Raw genomic sequence first — 7,364 nt, forward strand, 5'->3', positions numbered from 1 at the left:
CATATACCATCAACCTTGGTGACTTTCCCGCTCTAACTCTGATCCTGCAAACCTGGGGGTTAGGGGAAAGGGGTAAGTTACAAGAGCCTAGTGAGCAGAACCATAAAAACAGTTTAAATAAACATATGCTTTCATGAAATGCATCACAACACAAACAATTCACATCAAGGATGGACTTGTCACCAGTAACCCTCTACATATCCAAATAATTCCCGGCCCTCGACGGAGCTCCTCAGGACTTCCTCTTAAACATATTATAATATATTCAACTGTGCCAGGGGTGTAGAATGGGCAAGCCCTGGTCTTTCCCTTACATCGTGCCAAGGGCGTAGAATGGGCAAACCCTGGACTTCCATATCATATCATATCATATCGTATCGTATCATATCGAGGGCTAGTGGGTCATCCAATATCCATCCACAACAACAGTAAATTATGCAATGCATCATATTCGTGAATTCTAATACAAACATCCTATAAATATGGCAACCGTGATGCATGAACATGCTCAATAGTTTGATTACTTTAAAAACAGTATATTAGTTTAGTTCTACTCACCTCTGACTGACGCTTTTGCTAATACTGGAGCAGTTACCTCACTGCTGGTTTCTACGGTCTCTCAGGTCCGATCCTACACAGGTGGACTCAAATGAGGGACCAAACATACTCTAACAAGACTCTAAACAACTCCCCAAAAATCCACCTAAAACATCATAAAACATGCATAAGAAACAGGCAAAGGAAGGCTAGGCAGAGGACTTTCGACCGCACCTTCGGCGCCCGAAGATCCTCTACAAATCCGAAAGTCAGGCACTTTCGGGGGCAAGGTTCGGCAGCCGAAAGCCTTCACAGACTCGAAAGTCACTATCCTTCGGGGGCAGGTTCGGCGGCCGAAACTCCCCTCCAGATCCGAAAGTCCATACTTTCGGGGGCAGTTTAGGCGGCCAAAGGCTGCCTCCACAGGCAGGTTCGGCGCCGAACCTGGATTCTCTAGAATGGCAGAACCCGATTCTGCCTCAAACACTCAGCCACCAAAACTCGCCAAAACCCAACCCAACACTTCAAAAGCATTCATATTCACTTCAACATGCATAAGGGGTGTAAAACTAACCTAAAACCCCAACTAACAACAACAAAAACATAAAGGGAGCATACATTCATCAAAGACCCAACTCAAACCCTATAGCTCTAGATCCATCCACAACATGCATCTTTACCCTATAAACCCTTATAAAACTTAATTAAAAACATAAGAGAGGCAAAGATCTAGACTTACCTCTTGGAGATGTAGGAGTGACAGCAACTCTCAACTTGGAGATGAGTCCAACGGTCTTCAAGGCTTCAAAACTCGGGTTTAAGCTTCGATCTTCAAAAACAAGATAAAAACTCATAAAAACATTGAAGGATTTGAAAGAAAATCATAAAATCAACAAAGGGAGGGCGTGAACTCACCCTTGCCCGAAAATGGGGAGAAAACTCGCCCATTTTTTGGACTGGGGGCCTCTTATAGGTGGTTGGCCAAACCACCTTTGGGAGCCGAAGAGCTCCTGCGGAAGCACCACTTTCGGCAGCCGAACCTGAAGTTCGGCGGCTGAACCTAGTGTTTTCCCTCAAACTCCTTTTCTTTTATTTTTTAAACTTTAACTCAAAACCAAATCATAAAATCATGAAAAACGTTTTGTAAAAAAAATATATTTTACCCTTTTAGAGGTTCCGGTACCCGAGATTCCGGATTCCAACGGAGATTCCATCAGAAAGTTAGAATTCCGACGCTGAAATCTAGCCGGGTATTACATAAACTAATAATTTATTTATATAATTAAGGGATAGAAACCATATATATGGTAAATAGATTAAGTGACTAAAAAAATATGTAATTAATTCATTTGAATTTAGAGGTGTAATCAAATCGAATTGAGCCGAACCTCTTAACGAGTCTGCTCGATGAGTATCTTAACGAACCTACTCACGAGCCTCGTAACGAGCTTGTTCTAGCCTGTTAACGAGTCTATTCACAAGCTTCTTAACGAACTAGCTCGCGAGTCTCTTAATGAGTCAGCTCGCGAACCTTAACGAGTCGAATACTACTGAGTTCAAGTTTGGCTCGTTTAATAAACGAGTCTAAAAATTAAGTTCGACTTCAACTCATTTAAAAATCGAATCGAGTCCGGGTGAATTTTTATTGAGTCGAGTCTTGAATAGCTCACAAACAATTTAATTCATTTACCCGATTAAGATTTTATCGAGTCGAATCTCGAATATCTGACGAACAGTTTAGTTAATTTGTCTTTTTAATTACTTGGGCTTTGGAAAAGAATTTAGCTTTAAGAATCCAAAATCTACTCCTTGAATGATCTTTATATCTCCTACTTTGATAGGATGGCCCATTTTCTCTATGAGATCTTTTAAGGATGGATGAAGCTCTTACTTCTAAATTACCCATAGAAGTTGGACTTGAGTTTAGCCTAAAACCAACCCATTCTTCCTTTTTATTTTTACCCAATTTTGATTTAGTTAGTACTTTACAATGACTTTATAATTATAAAAACAATCTGACCATATTTTTACCCAATCTGATACAATTTGTTGTATTGTAAAAGTTTTTACTGGTAGAGGTAAGTTTTCTGATAGTTGGAGAAATTATTCAATAAAGCATTTCTCTGCCAAAACGACATTTGCTGCTAGAGCTATATTTCTTTACTAGTTCAAGTTACTAAGGATAATTACAATTTTACTTTAATATAGGCAGCAAATTAAAACATGGTGAGTTCTGGTCTTCTAGCTGCGTGCATGGCTTCATCAAAGACATTGCTACCATTTTCTTAATCAAATTTTAGGCTGCGGCACATATTTTTGAAGTTTTCTGAAAAATCTTGCCAACTATATATAATTATCGTATATGCGGTAGTTGTATAAAATAATTTTTTTTAAATTTAGATCTTGAAAAACCTTTATTTTTTACTTTAAAATTTCAATTGATTTTTTACTTTAAAATTTCAATTGTCTAAATTATCGTTTGAATTTGATAACCGCTGGGTCCTTTCCCCTCCCAGGCCGGGCCAAGACCCATGATAGTTTAGGTCGGTCCAGAGTCCAGAGCGCCTCAAGAAAAGTCTGTCCACAGCAATGGACCGGATCTGAAGACATGAGCCGACCTGGGCCACCTTCGAGCCCAGAACCTGCTGTGTTGAAACCACCCCCGTGATGGGACTTAAGGATGGACAGCAGACCCAGTCTTTTTGTAGCCCTTCTTGCACGCGCTCTGGGGGTAATTAAATGACCGCATGACATGAGTAAGGGGAACTGACACCACCATACGTACAGAGCTGAATGATAGAGACAGACGTCCCTGTAACAGAGAGGCCGTTAGACGTCATGGTGAAAAAAGGAAAAGAATAAAGGGAGAGGGTAACCTTCCTCTCAAGCTAAGCTTACTCAACCATTTTAAACCTTATTCTTCTCTGGATCACAGTGTATTAAAATTTATTAATAGCAAGATAATAGAATTGATTGTTTTACCTATAACTAAATTATGGCTAATTCTTTAAAAAAATTTTTTTATAACTCTTATTGTTTTTTAGACAATTGTACAATGTATTATTAAGGAATTTTTTAAAAAAAAAAAGAAATTATGTTAGATTAATTAATGCCTGGATAACCAGTCCACAAGATTTCTTTTACTAAACAATCGTGTATGATTTGCTATTCATAAAGCTTAAAAGATAAAAAGTAGAATGGTCCCAATCTTCTCATGTATTTTAAAGCAAGTTGCAAGGTTTTCGGCTTTTTTTTTTATTGATAAAAGTTGAGATATGATAGATTATTTATCGGTATAAAAAAAATTAATCAAAAACCAATAGAGAGTTTCATTGATAAGAGTGAAAGCCTATTCTCTTTATCAATACATTGATTTTATGAAAATTAATAATTTATGAAATGTTTTTTATATGTAGGATGTTTTAAAAAATTAATTACTAAATATATTTTTCCAATAAAAAATTAAGCTATTTAAAAAAATAATCTTTTGAAGAAAATAAAGTCCTTTTATAAGCCTTCTATAAACTTCAAGATTAACACCACTAGACATTAATATTATCTAATTAATATTTTAATTAATTGCTTCAAAAAATATTTTTATATATTTTATAATTGATGCTTGCATTTATATATATAAATTATTTTTATTTTTACTTTTATTTAAAATTCTATCTACAATAGAACTTAGGATAGCCTGATGGATATTTGGGTTACGTTGGTTTTTTATTTGGTTCACTTTTTAATTGATTTTATATCAATATCAAAATATTTAAAATATTTTACAAAATTGATTAATAATTTTTTTATTGAATTAGGAATGGTTAAGCCTTTAAAAAAAATCATTTTTTTCAAAAGTTTATTATTTTTTAGGTTTGAGGATTTTATTAAAATAAATATTTTTGTATTAATGATTTCATTTATTATATATATATATGAATTATAGTCGATCACTCTGAATGAATTATATAATTTCTATATATGTGTTTACAATTTTCTTTTATGGAAAATGACACTAATGCTAATACGAGAGATTGGTTAAAAAATTAAATAAATGAAGGAAGAAGAAAAGCAAAAGCTATACTTTAACAAAGGGAATTAACCACACCCACAAAAATAACTAGCTTTATGCCGCTACTAAAATGTGAAAGAAACCTCATGTAATCCTCAATCTAAATATGATCATAAAGAAAATTAAATCTCGATTTCTGGGAAAGCAAAATTCAATTTTAAAGCTAAGATTATAAAAAATAAATTAAATTATTTCACATCAATAGAGTATTGAAAAGGTTTATTCCTTCTCCTCTAAGTATAAGAGAGGGAAATTTTCTCTCTTCTGAATTTATTTTAGGCAACTTTATTTGCACATTTTGTTATTGTCGATTGTTTATTTTTTTTATTTTTTTTTCAAATAAGAGAAGTTTTACTCCTATTTGATAGTGAATTCTTCCTCTCCTCACCATCAAGTGGGATATTAAAAACATTTTGAGCAAATATATATACTAAAGTAGTAGATAAGTTCTTTTAATATGCATTGTTTGTAGTTGTGGTTGGCTAATGATATGCTCTTATATATTCGTATATCGTTCTACTGGGTGTAGGATTTTGCACTTCAATCTACTACTTTCTCTTTAAGCTTTTTCTAAGATTTTTATAACTTCACTGTCCACAATTGGGTCCTTTTGAGCTTGAATAATGGCTCCTTCCTCTCAACCATTTTGGAGAGGTTTTTAGAAAAAAATATTTCTTGGAGTTTATGTGTTGTGTTTTTTATGAGAGAAATTTATCCTCAATATTTACTTATGGTTCGTCTCTAGGCATATGGTGACTTTTTCGCATTGGCAAAGTTAAATCTTTCTTCTTCCACATCATGCTTAGTCTTAGGGTTTCTATGGATTAAGGAGACTTTTGATCTTTGAGTATTTCTTGAGTTTTAGTTCTTTTTTGGCTTGGACTTTTTTGTATAGGACCTTTTTTTTTAATAATCAACAAGTATATTAAAGATGAATCAAGTAGTAACATCCAAATCAAGTAGAGGCTCAATAACATGAGGAGCCTCCTCAACCCAAACACAGATTTAATTAGAAACAGAAAGCAAATCAGCTAATACATGAACAGGACTATTTCCAGCTCGCTTAACAAAGGACCAACTATAGAGTTGAAGCCGTGAAGCTTGAAGAAGACAATCCTGTAAGACCTCCTAAAGCATTATTAAAGGGAAAGCCCAGTCGCAAGTAATCTATTTTTGCAATCTGATTTAGTAATGATCTAAAAGAAACATAACTTCAAAGCAAGTTGCAATCTGAAATCCATGGCCATAGCCTCACAAACAGCAGGCTCCCACTTGCTATCAACACATGCAGAAGCACAGGCTATGATTTTTCCCTAAAAATCTTGAAACACCACTTTAAAGCCCACCAAACCGTCCCCCACAACCTATGCGTCCGCATTCATCTTTATTAATCCTTCCAGAGGAGAGACCCACATGTTAACTAGAAGTATTAGAGACTCAACGCCTGCTTCCGTATCCACTAAATGAAGCTGGTGGAACTTAGCATGCATTGACTTGGCACGACAGCTTATGGTAGCCCAATTCCATTCTTTCTTATCAAATAGAAGTTCATTCCGCCTGCACCAGATCTGATAATATACCTGCACTACCAGATACAACTCATTCGTCGAGGCCAGATCATGAACACCCATCCACCAATACTTGAAACTATCTCTAGAGACCACGATAACCCAGCCTAGACCACTAAAGACCATACCCTATCCACCATTAAGCAATCTTGGCACAAATGAACAAAGCTCTTCGGCTAATCATATCGAAGGCAACAAGCAGGGATAGATGCCAGATGCTAATGAAGAGAGTTATAAGTGGATAAGATACCCAGAGCACGCCAAGCAAAGGTTTGAATCTTTGGTGGAACTAACAATTTCCACGATTGTTGATATATTGTTGACATCGGGGAGGAGGAAGAAGTACCCATATCTTGTTAATTCAATTTTAGTGCAAGAGCAATGCGATATCCACTTTTAACCATATAAAACTCCCTTTTTTCATAATGCCAAACCCAAGTATGAACATGAGAGAACCTGAACATAGGGATGGAAGTAATGCAATCAACATCAATCAAAAGAAAAACAACTTTGAGTAACTCCATATTCCAACACCTAGAATTGGTGTTAATTAATTCTGCTACCGTAGCATAGGGCAACAAAATCTGTTGCAGGGATACAACTTTAAAAGTCAAAGGTAATGGAATCTAAGGATCCAACCAAATGCGGGCTTTAGTACCCTCTCCTATTTGCCACTAGAGACCTCAAGTTAAAATGTCCCTTCCAGCCAGAATACTCTGCCACATGAAACTGGGAACTAACCCGACTGCAGCATCAAGAAAAGAGGACCGAAAGAAATAACAAGCCTTTAACAATTTAGCAACCATAGATTTAGGATTCTGTAAAACTCGCCACCCTTGCTTGGCCAATAAAGCCTTATGAAGGCCTCAAAATCGCGAAAATCCAACCCACCTTCCTCCTTTAGTCGACACAATTGAGCCCAAGAATAATAGGATATCTTTCTTTCACTATGACGCTGACCCCACAAGAATTGGCTAATCATAGCCTGTAGCTCATTACATAGCCCAACCGATAACAAAAAGCATTGCATAATATAGGTAGGAATAGCCTAAGCAACTACTTTAATCAATAGCTCTCTTCCCCATCCAGATAGTAACCTCTCTTTTCAACCTTCTAACCGCTGCCATAATCTATCCTTCAGAGTCTAGAAAGCCAGATTTTTATTCCGCCCAATCATCATAGGCAAACCA

This window comes from Manihot esculenta, chromosome 5 (assembly GCF_001659605.2).
Source record: "Manihot esculenta cultivar AM560-2 chromosome 5, M.esculenta_v8, whole genome shotgun sequence".
Taxonomy (NCBI): Eukaryota; Viridiplantae; Streptophyta; class Magnoliopsida; order Malpighiales; family Euphorbiaceae; genus Manihot; species Manihot esculenta.